The following is a 17322-nucleotide window of genomic DNA, read 5'->3' on the forward strand; positions in this document are numbered from 1 at the left end:
GGTTTATCACTTTTTTCCCCTACTTAGCTCCTTTATTTTGGTTCTTAAATTCCTCATAGGAGTGAAATCTCGTGGCATTTTTCTCTGACTGATTTATTTTAGTTAGCTTCACCCATGTTCTTGCAAGTGGCAATATTTTGTTCTTTTTTATGGATGCGTAATATTCCATTACCCACCCCCAGCCCCCTGTCTTCTTTTTCCATAATAATGCTGCAGTACACATTGGGCTGCATATATTTTTTGAATTAGTGTTTTCATATTCTTGGGTAAATAGCCAGCAGTGGAATTACTGAATCATATAGTATTTCTATTTTTTATTTTTTTGAGGAACCTCCATTCTGTTTTCCACAGCGGTTGTACCAGTTTGTATTCCCACCAACAGTGCACAAGGGTTCGTTTCACATCCTTGCCAACATTTGTTTCTTGTGTTATTGATTTTGGCCATTCTGACAGATGTGAGGTGTTATCTCATTGTGGTTTTGATTTGCATTTCCCTGATGTTAGTGCTGTTGAGCATCTTTTCTTGTGTCTGTTGGCCATATGTATGTCTTCTTTGGGAAAATGTCTCTACATGTCCTCTACCCATTTTTTTAGATTTCTCTCTATGTGTGTAGAGCTGTAGAAGTTTTTCTTATATTTTACATACTAACCCCTTATCAGATATGTCATTTACAAATATCTTTTCCCATTGAGTAAGTCATCTTTTAGTTGATTATTTCCTTTGCAGTACAGAAGCTTTTAATTTTGATGTAGTCCCAGTAGTTATTATTGCTTTTGTTTGCCCTGCCTCAGGAGACATATCTAGAAAAATGTTGCTAGGGCTGATAGAAAAATTACTGCCTGTGCCTCTTAACCTCTTATAAGGTTTTTATGGTTTCAGGTACTTAATTCATTTCGAATGTGTTTTTGTGTTTGGTGTAAGAAAGTGGTCCAGTTTCATTTTGCTAGAAGCTGTCCAGTTTCCCTACCACCATTTGTTGAAGAGATTTTTTCACATTGTATATTCTTACCCCCTTTGTCAAAGAGCAAGAGACCATAACACTGAGGGTTTATTTCTGGGGTTTCTATTCTGTTTCATTGATCTATGTGTCTATTTTTATGCCAGTACCATACTGTTTTTATTACGACACATTTGTAACATAACTTGAAATCTGGAATTGTGATACTTCTAGCTTTGTTTTGGGGGGCTTTGGTTGTTGTTGTTGTTGTTTTTTTTTTTTAAGATTTTATTTATTTATTTGACAGAGATCACAAGTAGGCGGAGAGGCAGGCAGAGAGGGAGAGGGAAGCAGGCTCCCCGCTGAGCAGAGAACCCGATGCGAGGCTCGATCCCAGGATCCTGGGATCATGACCCGAGCCAAAAGCAGAGGCTTTAACCCACTGAGCCACCCAGGTGCCCCTGGCAGGGCGGGGTGGGCGGTTTGAGATGCTTTGGCTCTTCAGGTTATTTTGTGGTGTTATACAAATTTTAGGATGTTTTCTCAAGTTCTTTGAAAAATGCTGTTGGTACTTTGATGGGGATTGCATTAAATCTGTAGATTGTTTTGGGAAGTGTGGCCATTTTAATAACATTTGTTCTACTAATCTATGAGCATGGAATGTTCTTTCCATTTCTTTGTGTCATCTTAAATTTCTTTCAGTAGTGTTTTATAATTTTCAGAGTACAGGACTTTCACCTCCTTGGCTATGTTTGTTTCTAGGTATTTTCTTATTTTTGGTGCAATTGTAAATGGGGTTGATTTCTTAATTTTGCTTTTTATAGCTTCTTTATTAGTGTATAGAAATACAACAGCTTCTGTACTTTGGTTTTGTATCCTGCAACCTTACTGAATTCATTTATCAATTCTAGCAGTTTTTTTGGTGGAATCTTTAAAGATTTCTATATATAGTATATCAACTGCAAATAGTGGAAGTTTTACTTCTTCCCTACCAATTTAGGGGCCTTTAATTTCTTTTTGTTGTCCGATTGATGTAACTAAGACTTTTGGTATATGTTGAGTAAAATTGTTGAGGATTTTTGCATCTATGTTTATCAGAGATACTGGCCTGTAGTCTCTTTTTTGAAAGCATCTTAATCTGCTTTTCTTATCAGGGCAAAGCTGGCCTCATAGAATGAATTTGGATGCTTTCCTTCCTCTCCCATTTTTTGGGATGGTTTGAGAAGAATTTTAAAATATTTTGTGCAATTCACCTGTGAAGCCATCTGGTCCTGGACTTTCATTTGTTGGGAGTTTTTTGATTATTGATTGAATTTCATTGCTGGTAATTCAGTTTTTGGAGGCTTCTATGTTTCTAGGAATTTTTGCCTTTTTTGTTTTTTTTTGGATGAGTCTGGTTAAAGGTTTACCAATTTTGTTATCTTTTCAAAGAATCAGCTCCTGGTTTCATTGATCTGTTCTGTAGTTTCTATTTTGTTTATTTCTGCTCTAATCTTTATTATTTCCTTACTTCTGCTGGATTTGGGTTTTGTTTGTTCTTTTTCTAGTTCCTTTAAGTATAAGGTTAGGTTTTTATCTGAGATTTTTCTTGCTTCTTGAGGTAGGCCTGTATTGCTATAAACTTACCTCTTAGAACCACTTTTGCTGATTCCCAAAGATTTTAAACTATTGTGTTTTCATTTAATTTGTCTCCATGTATATTTTTTATTTCCTCTTTTATTTCTTGGTTGACCCATTCATTGTTTAGTAGCATGAATTTAATCTGCATGTATTTGTAGGCTTTCCAGATTTTTTTTTCTTAAGTTTGATTTCCAGTGTCATAGCTTTATGATCAGAAAGGATGCATGATATGACTGCAGTCTTTTTGATTTTGTTAAAACTTGTTCTGTGGGTTAATATGTGATCTATTCTGGAAAATGTTCCATGTGCACTTGCAAAGAATTTTTCTGCTCTTTTAGGATGGAATGTTCTGAATATATCTGTTAAGTCCATCTGGTCCAGTGTGTCATTCAAAGACACTGTTTTCTTGCTGATTTTCTGTTTGGGTGATCTATCCATTGATGTTAAGTGGGGGTGTTAAACTCCTTCCTATTATATTACTGAATTACTTCCTTTTTGTTATTAGCTGCTTTATGTATTTGGATGCTCTTATGTTGGGTGCCTAAATAGTTAAAATTGTTATATTTTCTTGTTGGATTTTTCCCTTTGTGATTATATAATGTCTTTTTTTGTCTCTTGTTACAGTCTTTGTATTAAAGTGTATTTTGTCTGATATAAGCATTGCTATTCCCAGTTTTCTTTTCATTCCATTTGCATAATAAATGCTTCTTCATCCCTTCACTTTCAATCCTCGTGTGTCTTTAGGTCTCAAATGAGACTCTTGAAAGCAGAATATAAATGGGTCTTCCTTTTTTAATCCATTTTGTCACCCTGTGTCTTTTGATTGGAACTTTTAGTCCATTTATATTCAAAGTAATTATTGATAGGTATGTACTTAATTGTCATTTGTTATTTGGTCTTTGGTTGTTTTTGTGTTTTCCTCTGTATTTTTCTTCTCTTGCTCTCTTCTCTCATGGCTTGCTGGCTTTCTTTAGTGATATTCTAAATATCACTAATTTCTTTATGTGATATTATAAATGATATTTCTTTAGTGATATTCTATTGGATTCCTTTCTCTCTTTTGTTTTGTTTTATCTGTTTGCATATTGCTAGTCTTTGTTTAGTGATTACCATTAGATTGATATGTAACTTCTCATGTGTATAGCAGTCTCTATTAAGTTGATGGTCATTTAAGTTTGAACCCATGCTAAAAGCACTAAATTTTTACTCCTCTCCCTTCCCTGTTTTAGGTGTATTCTGTCATATTTTACCCCCTTTTATTTTGTGAATCCCTTGACTGGTTTTATAGGTATACTTAATTTTACTTCTTTTGTGCTTCCTACTTTTTTTTTTTTTTTTTACTCTTATTGTCTTTCCTTTCCACTCAGTAAATCCCATTTTACATTGCGTATAAGGCTGGTTTAGTGGTCTTTTGTTTGTCTGGGAAACTCTTTATCTTGCCTTCTATTCTGAGTGATAGCCTTGCTGGGTAGAGTATTCTTGGATGTGGGTTTTTTTTTCTTTCAGCTCTTTGAATATATCATGTGACTCCCTTTTGGACTTGAGGTTTCTGCTAAAAAATTAGCTGATAATCTTGTGGGGTTTCCCTTGTATGTAACTGTTTTGTTTTGCTTTTAAAATTCTCTCTTTATTACTACTGTTTTGCTACTTTAATTACTGTGTGTTTTGGTGTGGACCTCCTTGGGTTGATTTTGTTGGGGGCTCTCTATATCTCCTGGATCTGGATTTCTGTTTCCTTCCCCCAGATTCAGGAAGTTTTCAGCTATTATTTCTTCATATAAACTTTCTTCCCTTGGTGGGAATGCAGGCTGGTGCAGCCACTCTGGAAAACAGCACAGAGGTTCCTCAGAAAGTTGAAAAGAGAGCTATCCTATGACCCAGCAATCACTCTACTGGGTATTTATCCTAAAGATACAAAGATAGTGATCTGAAGGGGCACGTGCACCCGAATGTTTATAGCAGTGATGTCCACAATAGCCAAACTATGGAAAGAACATAGATGTCCATCAACAGATGAGTGGATAAAGAAGAATGGTATATATGTGCAATGGAATACTATGCAGCCACCAAAAGAAATGAAATCTTGCCATTTGCGACGACATGGATGGAACTAGAGGGTATTATGCTGAGCGAAATAAGTCAGTCAGAGAAAGACAATTATCATATGATCTCCCTGATATGAGGAAGTTGATAGGCAACGTGGGGGGCTTGGGGGGTAGGGAAGGAAAAAAATGAAACAAGATGGGATCAGGAGGGAGACAAACCATAAGAGACTCTTAATCTCACAAAACAAACTGAGGGTTACCAGGGGGAGGCAGGTAGGGAGAGGGAGGTTGGGTTATGGACATTGGGGAAGGTATGTGTTATGGTGAGTGCTGTGAAGTGTGTAAACCTGGCGATTCACAGACCTGTACCCTTGGGGCTAATAATACATTCTATGTTAGTAAAAAATAAAAAAATTAAAAAAATAAACTTTCTTCCCCCTCCCTATAATGCGAATGTTATTATACCTAGTGGTGTCACTTAGTTCCCTAAGTCTATTTCATTTTTTATTATTATTTTTTCTCTCTCCTGTTCAGCTTGATTGCTTTCCATTACTCTGTCCTCCAGATTGCTAATCTGTCCTGCTTCCTCTAGTCTGCTATTTATTACATCTAGTGTTTTTTAATTTCAATTAAATTAAATTTCATCTCTGATTGGGTCTTTACATTCTCTCTTTGTTGAGGTTCTCACTGAGATCCTCCACTCTTTTCTTAAGTCCAGTGAATATCTTTATGATCATTACTTTAATATCTCTATCACACGTATTACTTATCTCCATTTTGTTTAGCTCTTTTGCCATGATTTTGTTCTCTTCTTTCATTTGGAACATATTCCTCTGTATCCTCTTTTTTTCCAACTTTGTTTCTATGTGTTAGGAAAGTCAGCTATGTTTCCTGCACTTGAAAGTAGTGGCCTTGTGGAGAAGAGGTCTTATAGTACCCTGCAGTGCTAGGTCCTATATTCAACAGAACCTGGAGCTTCAGGGGTGTCTCCTATGTATGTTATGTGCACCCTGCTGTTGTGGCTGAGCTACTTTGGCCTTCAGTCCCATCCTCAGTGATGTCTCTCTTTGCCTGTTGTAGGCAGGATTTGGTCCCTGTGTTGTTAGTGGGCCAATACAGGGCTGCCTTGGACTTGAGTTGAATCAGATCATTTGTTTGCCAGAGATGTGGCAGCCACAAACTGCAGGGTGCCTTCTCTTTGTTGTTCCTTGAGAAGCTTTCTTTGGTGGGCAGGGCCTGTAATCAGACCAGATGTCTTCCTTCAACTCACTGCTGGGGCTACAGTCAGACTTTTCTGTGTGTTTATCTGCCCCTGTCCCTGGGGTAGGAGTCACTTTGGAGTGGTGCTAGCCCCTATCAGAGCTGCTTGCATAATGCTGGGCTTGTGGCACTGTTTTTGATGGACTCCAGCTAAGGGCATATTGGAAGGGGCAGGTCTGCAGGAGAATGCCAGGGCTGTGTGTCTGTGCAGTGTTAGCAAGGTTTGTTGGGTCTCTTATGGGAGGATCCTGGAGCTGAGGCCTGGCTATAAGGGGACCTGTCCACGGAAAATATGTGGGAAGGGGCACTGTTAGCCAGTTTGGTGGAGAGCCAGTTAGGTGGAGAGCATTGGTTCCTGCAGGTTTCTGTGTCTAGGCTGGGAGTTGATGGTTGGGGGGGATGGCACCCACCAGCTATTTTGTTCCTGGAGAAGTCTCCTAAGGATCCCTGCCCTTCTACCATGTGCTCTGAGATTATTAAATAAGTCTCCTCCCCATACACCCCAGGCATTTTTCAAACTGCTCTTTCTCCCTCTGTCTCCTTGGGGCTGTTTGTTATGCTATCTCTTTAAGAATGAGGACTCAGTTTCCTATAGCCCTCCAGGGTTTCCCAAAGCCCAGCCTGCTGATTTTTATAGTTCTAAGTATTAAGCTGATTGTAAGAACTTGCAAAATTAGGCCCCTCTGATTTTCAAAGCCAAATGTTATGGGGAGTTGTCTTCCCTGTGCAGTGTCTCCATGCCTGGGGTTCTTGGTGTGAGGATCTGTTTCTTTCCCCTCTCCAGTTGGCTGCATACCTCCCTTCCACAGATACTACCCAGGGTTATTTAGCTCCTGAACATCTCTTCATCCTTCCTACCCTCTTCAGTGTGACCTTTTCTCTACATTGTAGAGAGTCAGTTCTGTCAGTCTTTGGGTAATTTTCTGGGTTATTTACACTGACCTTGGTGTTACCTAGTTGTATCCATGGGACAAGGTGAGCCAGGATTTTCCTACTCCGTCATCTTACCTAGATATCTTAATTTTTTAAAAATATTAATAGCATCCTGTCTTTGTGCCTTGGATATAATGTTTTCTTCTATTTCTTTGATGATATTAATTAATGCTTTTTTCTCTTCCTGTATAGTCTTTTTTTTTTTAAAGATTTTATTTATTTATTTGACAGAGAGAGATCACAAGTAGGCAGAGAGGCAAGCAGAGAGAGAGGAGGAAGCAGGCTCCCTACTGAGCAGAGAGCCCGAGGCGGAGCTCAATCCCAGGACCCTGGGATCATGACCTGAACCAAAGGCAGAGGCTTTAACCCACTGAGCCACCCAGGCGCCCCCTGTATAGTCTTTTTTTAAAGTCCTTTTTAATGCTTGTTGTCCTCTGTCTTTTGTGTTAGAGACTTGCCTCAAATGGTTGCTGGTATTTAGTTGTTTGTCTGTATTTAAGAGTGAGGTACTAAAACCAAGTTTGTGTCTCAGTGGAGCCTGTTTAATGTGGGCCTTCCTGTAAAGTGCTTAGTCACTAAAATGACCTGAGATGATCAGACAAGTCCATGATATGCAGAATTCAGTAGGATATAGTTTTAATATCTATAGCAATGTGGTCCTACCAGAAAGAAAGCATTTTGGGATTCTACCAAATCAAGAAAGGTTTCAATACCCTGAAGTCTCCTAAGGATTAAAAAAAACTAACTTTGAGTATCCATATAGGTAGATGGGAAAGATTTATATATCAAAGGAAAAGTAAAGAATGTAAACCAGTGAAGTCATGAAAGAAGTAAAATACAATCTTTTAGGTGGTATAGACTTTCAGGAATAAAGGAACATTTAGGACTTAAGCCCAAAAACTGGATTTTAGAGTTGGAAACATAGTGACTATAGAAAGGGATTTAACTTGATTATCAGAGTCACAAGAAATATCACCAGGGTGTCTTAGAGTTCCAGGTCTTATCCCCATTGAAGTCTAGTTAAAAAGGGCACTCAGGGGGCTCCTGGGTGGCTCAGTGGGTTAAGCTGCTGCCTTCGGCTCAGGTCATGATCTCAGGGTCCTGGGATCGAGCCCCGCATCGGGCTCTCTGCTCGGCAGGAAGCCTGCTTCCTCCTCTCTCTCTCTGCCTGCCTCTCTGCCTACTTGTGATCTCTCTCTGTGTGTCAAATAAATAAATTAAAAAATCTTAAAAAAAAAAAAAGTGCACTCAGTCGAGAGGCAGGGCAGGGGGTTTGGGGAGTAAGGAAGGAAAAAATGAAACAAGATGGGATCGGGAGGGAGACAAACCATAAGAGACTCTTAATCTCACGAAACAAACTGAGGGTTGCTGGGGGGTGGCGAGATAGGGATAGGGTGGTTGGGTTATGGATATTCGGGAAGGTATGTGATATGGTGAGTGCTATGAAATGTGTAAGCCTAACGATTCACAGACCTGTTCCCGAGGCAAATAATACATTATATGTTAATAAAAATAATTAATTAAAAAAAATGAAAGTAGCATATTGTGAATTTTTAAAAAAAAGCTCACTCAGTCAACTGAGAAGGTAGTGTTCCCCTCAACTCGGCTTTGTTCAGGGCTGTGAGCCTGGTTCAATATCCACAAATCAGTCAATGAAATACACCATATCAATAAAATGCAGGGTAAAATTCATGATCATTTCAATGGATGCAGAAAAAGCATTTAATGAACTTCAACATCCCTTTATGATAACTCAAAGAAGTGGGTATAGGAGAAGTTACATCAATATAATAAAGCCAAAGATGACAAGCCACAGCTAAAATCATTCTCAACAGTGAAAAGCTGAAAGCTTTTTCTGTAAGATTGAGAACAAGACAAGGATGCCCACTCTCTCCATTTGTATTCATCATAGTTTTGAAAGTTCTTGTCAGAGCAATTAGGCATGAAAAAGAAATAAAAGTCAATAAATGGTGTTGGGAAAATTGGACAGCCACAGACAAAGAATGAAATTAGACCACTGTCTTAAATAACACACAAAAAATTAACTCAAAATGGACTGAGGACTGTTAAATCCTGAAACCATAAAACTAGAAGAAAACATAGGCTGTAAGCTCCTTGACATAGGTATTACCAAAACAATAATTTTGAATCTGACACCAAAACAAAAGCAAAAAATACATAAATGGGTTTACGTTAAACTAAAGAGCTTCTGCACAACCAAGGAAAGCATCAATTAAATAAAAAGGCAATCTACTAAATGAGAGAAAATATTTGCCAATCATATATCTGGTAGGGGGTTAATATCCAAAAAATATAAAGAACTCATATAACTCAATAGCAAAAACCCACATAATCTGATTAGAAAATGGGCAGAAAATCTAAATAGACATTTTTCCAAAAAAGATGTACAGATAGCCAATAAGTACATGAAAAGATGCTCAACATCATGAATCACCGGGTAAAGGCAAAGCAAAACCATGGTGAGATTTCACTTCATAACTGTTAGAATCACTGTTATCAAAAAGACAAGAAGTATATGTTGGGAAGGATGTGGAGAAAAGGGAACCCTTGTGTACTATTGGTGGAATGGAAATTGGTATAGCCAGTATGGAAGGGTTTTTTGAGATTCCTCAAAAAATTTTAATTATATGATCTAGCAATTCCAATTCTGGGTATTTATCTGAAGAAAATAAAAAAACTAACTCGAAAAGATCTATGCACTCTATGTTCATTGCAACACTGTTTATGATAGAAAAGCTGTGAAAACAACCTAAGTGTCCATTGATGGATGAATGGATGAAGAAATTATCTTATAGTTAAATAACAGAATATTATTCAGTCATAAAAATGCATGAATTCTTGCTATTTGCAACAAATGGATGGACCACAAGGGCATTATGCTAAGTGAAATAAGTCAGATGGAGAAAGGCAAATACTGTGTTATTTCTCTTATATGTGGAATCTTGAAGAAGAAAAAAAACCTCATAGATAGGGAGAACAGATTGGTCGTTGCCAGAGGTAAGGGTGGGGAATGGGGGAAGTGGGTGAAGGAGGTCAAAGGTTAAAAAAAAGTGAGTATTACATCTTGGTAAATTTATAAATCTACCAAATCAGATCTGGAAACTGAATTTAATAGTTTAAGGAAGAACTATGTTTTTAAAATTTAACACATGAATAGGTCAAATATTAATTAAAAAAAAAAAAAACAAAACCCAGAATGGAGTGCCTGATTGGTTCAGTGGGTGGAGCATGCAACTCTTGATCTTGGGTCCGAGAGTTCAGGCCCCACACTGGTCATAGAGCTTACTTAAGAAACAAAAACAAAAAACCCAGAATGGTTTCCAAGTAATCTTTTTTATGCACAAAATCACCCTGAATCATTAAATACCAACACTGATAATCTGATGAAAATTGAGCTGTTTTATTGAGAAATTCCTGCATGACAGCACGTGTGGGTCATTTCCCCAGGCTATCCAACTTTTCAAGAAAAATGCTCCAACCTCTCGCCTGTGCAGGTGTACCACACAGCAGGGCTGACTTCATAGGTGCACACTTGTATAATCACACAGGGCCCCGCACTAAGAGGACCTCGTGCTTGTTTTTTTTTTTTTTTTTTTTTAAGATTTTATTTATTTATTTGACAGATAGAGATCACAAGTAGGGAGAGAGGCAGGCAGAGAGAGAGAGAGGAGGAAGCAGGCTCCCCGCCAAGCAGAGAGCCCGATGTGGGGCTCGATCCCAGGACCCTGGATCATGACCTGAGCCGAAGGCAGAGGCTTTAACCCACTGAGCCACCCAGGCGCCCCCTCGTGCTTGTTTTAATGCCCTGCTGTCACTGTCTTGAAATTCTTAATACTCCCCCCACCAAACAAAGGCCCCGCATTTTCATTTTGCACTGGGCCCTGCAGATTACATAGCTGGTCCTGCCTGGCAGCCACACAGGGGAGAAGGCTGGAGTTCTGGGGTTTAGTGTGTAGCTTTTCCCTGAGCCTTGTGTTTTCCGAGTTGCTTCACTCCCATCTCAGTTGGACCTGTTGTCCACCATTCCATGGCCTCTCTAGTCTAAGTTCAGAAGATCCCCTTTCCTGCCAGAGTTGGGAAAGGGACTGTCAGAAGGCCATACAGGCTAGAGGAGATAGAAGAGATTTGATCTAATCCCTCTACTTTTGCCTAGTTCTGTGGTAGGACTCAGCTTGCTCTTTGAGGCTTTCTTTCCTGCATCCACTTGCAGAGTGGAAAAAGAACAAAATTAATTACCAGTTAGTCTATCCCCCAATTTTGTCAACACTCAAATCTACCATATCACCTCTCTCATTTTTTGTCCATGTAGGTTCATGCCATTGTCCTTTTATTTTCATTTCAGTGAGGTTTGGGAGACAGGAAATAAATGCCAAGTGTTCAATCTGCCATTAGCCACTAGTCTTCATTCAGTTTCCGTAGAAATAACTGTTTTTCCCTTTATCAACCAATTTTTGTTGGCTTATATAATAATTAAATTATGTTATTACAGTTACAACTGGAATAAATAAGTTTAAGAACAAACTCAGTTGACTACACTCAGAAGTATGTGGGCATCAGTTAATTTATTTTACAAAGGAGTGAAAATTGTGGTTAAATTGGGCAAGTTGGATTAAATAAAAGTTAGTTAACTGAGCTATTTTAAATAAAAATGTAAGACATCCATTAAGAAGGTTCATTATTGAAAGTCTAAACAATTTGGCTTCTTGGACAACCAGTGTGAAGGAGCTTATCTGTCTTTAAAACTGCTTGAGCGGGTCACCGGTGTGGTTCAGTCAGTTAAGCGGCTGTCTTTGGCTCAGGTCATGACCCTAGGATCCTGGGATCAAGCCCCATGTTGAGCCCCATGTCAGGCTCCCTGCTCAGTGGAGCCTGCTTCTCCCTCTCCCTCTGCCTGCTTCTCCCTCTCCCTCTGCCTGCCACTCTGCTTGCTTGTGTGCTCTCTCTCTCTATCTCTCTGTCAAATTAAAAGGAAAAAAAAAATCTTAAAACTCCTTGAGCAAGCAAATGCCTTTCTAGGACCAGGCTGTTTTCTGCACTTTATGGGTATTATGAATATGTTCAGACTGACTTCCTGGACTCTGGACCTTGGTCTGTTCTAATTCCTAGATATTCCATCTACCTCCATCTTGATCTTCTAGTTGGACTTTTGACCTGCTTTGACCTAAATGACCTTGGTTGGCATCTGTGAGTTGATACCTTATATTCCCTTTAAGAATCCCCTTCAGGGGCGCCTGGGTGGCTCAGTGGGTTAAAGCCTCTGCCTTCAGCTCAGGTCATGATCCCAGAGTCCTGGGATCGAGCCCCACATCGGGCTCTCTGCTCTGCAGGGAGCCTGCTTCCCTTCCTCTCTCTCTGCCTGCCTCTCTGCCTAGTTGTGATTTCTCTCTGTCAAATAAATAAAAAGTATTTAAAAAAAAAAAAAAAAAAGAATCCCCTTCATACGTACCTGGTTCTACCAGTTTCTAGCCTTTTAGGGATTCTTCAGGGCAAAGCTGACCTGCCTCCTATAGCTTCCTTCTCTGCAGGATGTCAGGTTTCAGCTTCTGTGCTCTAAGTCAGTTACCCACTCATTCATTTGCTTTCTGTCTTCCAAAAATCTGGTATTTTTCATTTGTCTTCTCCCATATTTGTCTTTGAAGGGTTTATGGCTTTTAAAAAATTATTATTCCTTTACTCTCAGTTTAGCATGGGTTCCAAAGAGAGCAGAGTGACCGCCTATTTTCAGTAGGTCCTCTTTGGCCTCCACTCCTGCCATAATAGCTTCTCATTTTCTAAGTCCTTGGTATTCTGCTTCTCCAGAAAATAGGCCCCTCCGCTTTGAGCTCTCCAGACAATTTCTAAAAAGATACCTACCCAGCCATTTCCTGAGACTGCTTAACAAAGCACTCTTTGTTCTGTAGCTAATATGTAGTCAGGTATAAGTCAATGGGAATTAGCTTTTGGAAGTATCAGTTAAGAATTGGGAATTTATCCATCTCTTTTGAGTTATCCAATTTGTTGGCATATAGATCTTCATAATATTCAGTTACAATTGTTTATTTCTGGTGTTGTTTTTTTTAAAGATTTTATTTATTTATTTGACAGAGAGATAGCAAGAGAGGGAACACAAGCAGGAGGAGTGAGAGAGGGAGAAGCAGACTTCCCACTGAGCAGGGAGCCTGACCTGGGGCTGGATTCCAGGACCCTGGGATCATGACCTGAGCCAAAGGCAGCCGCTTAACGACTGAGTCACCCAGACACCCCCCTGGTATTGGTTGTTATTTCTCCTCTTTCATTAGTAATTTATTTGGTTTCTCGCTCTCTCACTCTTTTTTAAGAAAGGAATCTTGCTAGAGTTTTATCAATTTCATTGATCTTTTCAAAGAACCAGCTCCTGGTTTCATTGATCTGTTATGTTGGTTTTTGGTTTTTTGTTTTTTTTTTAGTTTCTATGTCATTTTTTTTCTATATCATTTATTACTGCTCTAAGCTTTATTTCCTTCCTTCTGCTGTGTTTGGATTTTGTTTGTTTGTTTTCTAGCTCCTTTAGATGTAAAGTTAGGTTGTTTATTTGATATTTTTCTTCTTGAGGTACAAAGCTTTGCTACAAACTTACCTCTAAGAACCACTTTTGCACATCCCAAAGATTTTGGAACATTGTGTTTTCATTTCCATTTGTTTTCATGTAATTTTTAAATTTCTTTTTAAATTTTTTGATTGACCCATTCATTGTTTAATAACATGTTATTTGACCTCCTTGTATTTATGCTCTTTAGAGATTTTTTTCTTGTGGTTGATTTCTAGTTTCATAGTGTGTGGTCAGAAAAGATGCATGGAATGACTTCAGTTTTTTTGAATTTGCTGAGACTTGTTTTCTGGCCTAATATATGATCTGTTCTGGAGAATGTTCTCTGTGCACTTGAAAAGAATGTGTATTCTGCTGTTTTAGGATGGAATGTTCTGAATATGTCTGTTAAATCCATCTGGTCTAGTGTGTTATTCAAAGACACTATTTTCTTGTTGATTTTCTGTTTGGATTATCTATCCATCAATGTAAGTGGGATGTTAAAGTCCCCCATTATTATATTAATAATGATTATTTCTCTTGTGTTTGTTATTAACTGTTTTGTGTATTTGGGTGCTCCTATCTTGGGTGCATAAATACTTATAAATATTATATCCTGTTGTTGGATTGTCCCCTTTATTATTATGTATTATCCTTCCTAGAAGGAAGCATTGGCAAGAATGTGGAGAAAAAGGAATCCTCCTCCTGCACTGGTGGTGAGAATGTAAATTGGTACAGCCACTGTGAAAAATAGTACAGAGGTTCCTCAAAGAATTAAAAATAGAACTACCCTACAATCCAGGAATTGCACTACTGGATATTTACACCCAAAATACAAAAACACTAATTCAAAGGGATACATGCACCTATGTATATTACGGCATTATTTCCAATGGCCAAACTATTGAAGCAACCCAAGAGTTTATCGACAGATGAATGGATAAAGAAGATATTTTATAGACACACACACAATGGAATATTACTCAGCCATAAAAAGAATGAAATCTTGCCATTTGCAACAACATGGAGAGAGCTAGAGAGTATAACAGTAAACGAAAAAAGAGAAAGTCAAATACCATACAATGTCACTCATATGTAGTTTAAGAAACAAAACAAAGGAACAAAGAAAAAAAAAGAAACAACCAAGAAACAGACCATTAACCATAAGAGAACAAACTGATGGTAACCAGAGGGGAGGTGGATGGAGGGATAAGGGACACAGGGGATGGAGATTAGAGTACGCTTACCATGATGAAAAAAAGTCAAATGAGCTATAGTTGTAGGAATGCTTTATAAACTGAAAGTTACCACCAAAAATAAAAATTATTATTACATGAAAAAAAGAAAATGAAGTTAAGATTTTTGTGGTAATTATGAATCTGTGTATATATCCATAACATACTCCTCATTTAATAAATTAGATTTTAGTTATTTTGCCACGTTACCCCCCCCAACCTGTACCTGTGTATAGAACTATTGATCTTCACAATGTTTTTTTCATAGGAGTTAATGTTACTTAAATGGCAAATAGATTGAAGATAAAGAAAATGGGGAACTAAGGCGCCTGGGTGGCGCCTCTGCCTTCGGCCCGGGTCATAATTTCAGGGTCCTGGGATCGAGCCCCGCATCGGGTTCTCTGCTCAGGGGGAAGCCTGCTTCCCTCTCTCTCTCTGCCTGCCTCTCTGCCTACTTGTGATCTCTCCCTCTGCCAAGATAAATAAATAAAATCTTTTTTTTTTTAAATGGGGAACTCTTTGGAATAAAGGTATAGTGCAATTAAAGTCAAGCTAAGTCTGAGAAATTTCCTCTTAATTGCAAAATAAGTCTCATAAGGTCAGATGAGCTTTTCTCTTGTGACTAGGAAGAGGAGAGTAGTATTGGGAGTGAAAACTTTGCCTTAGAACAAGTGGGCAGTTGTAGCATTTCCTAAACTCATAGCAATTATTTTTTGTAAAATTGCATGGGCACTTTCAGATTCAAAGATCCTTTTCTGGGATGTGGGTGAACTTAAATAGTTCTTTTCATCTTTCATTAGTATATAACTTTTTCACATGTGTATTTTGTTTCTGCAGGAGTATAATCATTTCCTTGAGAGAGGGTATTTCTGACACATCTTAGCATCTCTGACTACCAGAAGAATAGGGGCTTACTTTCAGGAGCAGGTAATGTGCATGAGCTCATTTATCTTTATTTTTATTTTTTAGGGGTGCCTGTGTGGCTCAGTCAGTTAAACATCTCTTGATTTTGGCTCAGGTCTTGACTCTTGATTTCAGCTCAGGTCTTGACATTGGGGTCGTTGAGTTCAACGACGCCTAATGTGGAGCCCAATTTAAAAAAAAAAAAAATCCATCTTCTTTTATTTTTGAGAGTGAGCAAGCATGTGTGCACATGCCTCCACTCCACGCCTAATGTGGAGCCCAATTTAAAAAAAAAAAAATCCATCTTCTTTTATTTTTGAGAGTGAGCAAGCATGTGTGCACATGCTAGCAGGAGCAGTGGGGTGGGGAGAGGCAGAGAGAGAATTCTAAGCATGCCCAACACGGGGCTTGATCTCATGACCCTGAGATCACGACCTGAGCTGAAATCAAGAGTCACGTGCTTAATGGACTGAGCTGCCCAAGCACCCTGAGCTCATTTAATTTTTATAACAGCCATGGGGGAGGGGCTATTATTCTAATTTTATTATTCTAATATTTAGAAATTAAAATTATTCTAATTTTATAGATGAGAAAACTGAAGCACAAACTACACAGCTCCAGTAGGAGGTGCAGCTGGAACCGACTCCCCTTGGCTGATTAAGCAGGTTTGCTAACCTCTACCCTAGTTTCCTGTAGCGTTAGTTTTCAGTGAACAGGTCAGGTGCTTTCTGGAGAGAGATCTGGGACTTCATGGACCTTACAGAATAGGTTGTATGTCTACTTGCTAATAAGTACTTGACGAACCTGGCCTGAGGCTCTCTTTCACTTTAACATAGCTCCTGGAATAAGGTTGTGGTGGAGCCCTGTAACTCCATCTTTCTTAACTACTGGAGGCTACTAACGTCTGCCCAAAAGAAGCTAGTAAGTGCGAATGATCAGGTTACTTTATAATTTTCTTCTTCCTTAGTTATCTCCAACAAGAGGAACTCTAGTCCCAGAGTCTAATAATGTGAGGATTTATTACACACTTCCACATGGTCACCATTGGGGCAACAACAGTCTCTGACATGAAGCCCTCCCTGCAGAATGTCAGCATTTGGAACACAGCCAAGACCTGCGGGCTAAGATTTCAAATAAGCAGCAGTTAGAAATTTTAAGGTTGTCTCCAAACAGTTTTAGGTCTCCTGGCTGTCTCCAGTTCCAGTGATCAAAGCCACTGAAGGTAAAAGATTGTAGCTGTCAGAATGGCCCCCTCACTTCCCTTTTGAGTCACTGTCAAGGAAATCCCACCCTAGTGACCCTGTCTCTCCTCTGCACCTATCTCAGATGGCCCCATTGGATTCTCTCCTAACTCAGGTAGCTCCAGGTTCCAAAAACACCCGAGATTGTTGTCCTGGCTGGTTTTTTTGTATTACAAGTAATCTGGTAATTGCTTCTGAATTACAGGTCTACTTAGATTTGGTGGTGAGGAACATAGAACTAGTACTTTTAAAATGTCTTAAAAAGTGGAAAATATGTGTGAATATAAATGGCTAATCACAAACTATAACGTTAGGTATTGAGTCTATATTATCAATGTAATTGGTGAAACTATGGACCATGCCCTCCAGACTGATTTCACACAAACATTTAAGTTTTAATTTCACTGTAATTTGAAAAGTAATATGCATGGTTCAGGTAAAATTTGGAGTTCTCATTTTTCCCTAGTCTATCTGGAATAGCGCTGATAGAACTTTATAGAAAGTTTTAACCTGTGCTGTCTGATCAGGTAGCCACTAGTCACATGTGACTACTGAATGCTTGAAATGTGACTAGCACAACTG

The sequence above is a fragment of the Meles meles genome, chromosome 4, assembly GCF_922984935.1.
Source record: "Meles meles chromosome 4, mMelMel3.1 paternal haplotype, whole genome shotgun sequence".
Lineage (NCBI taxonomy): Eukaryota > Metazoa > Chordata > Mammalia > Carnivora > Mustelidae > Meles > Meles meles.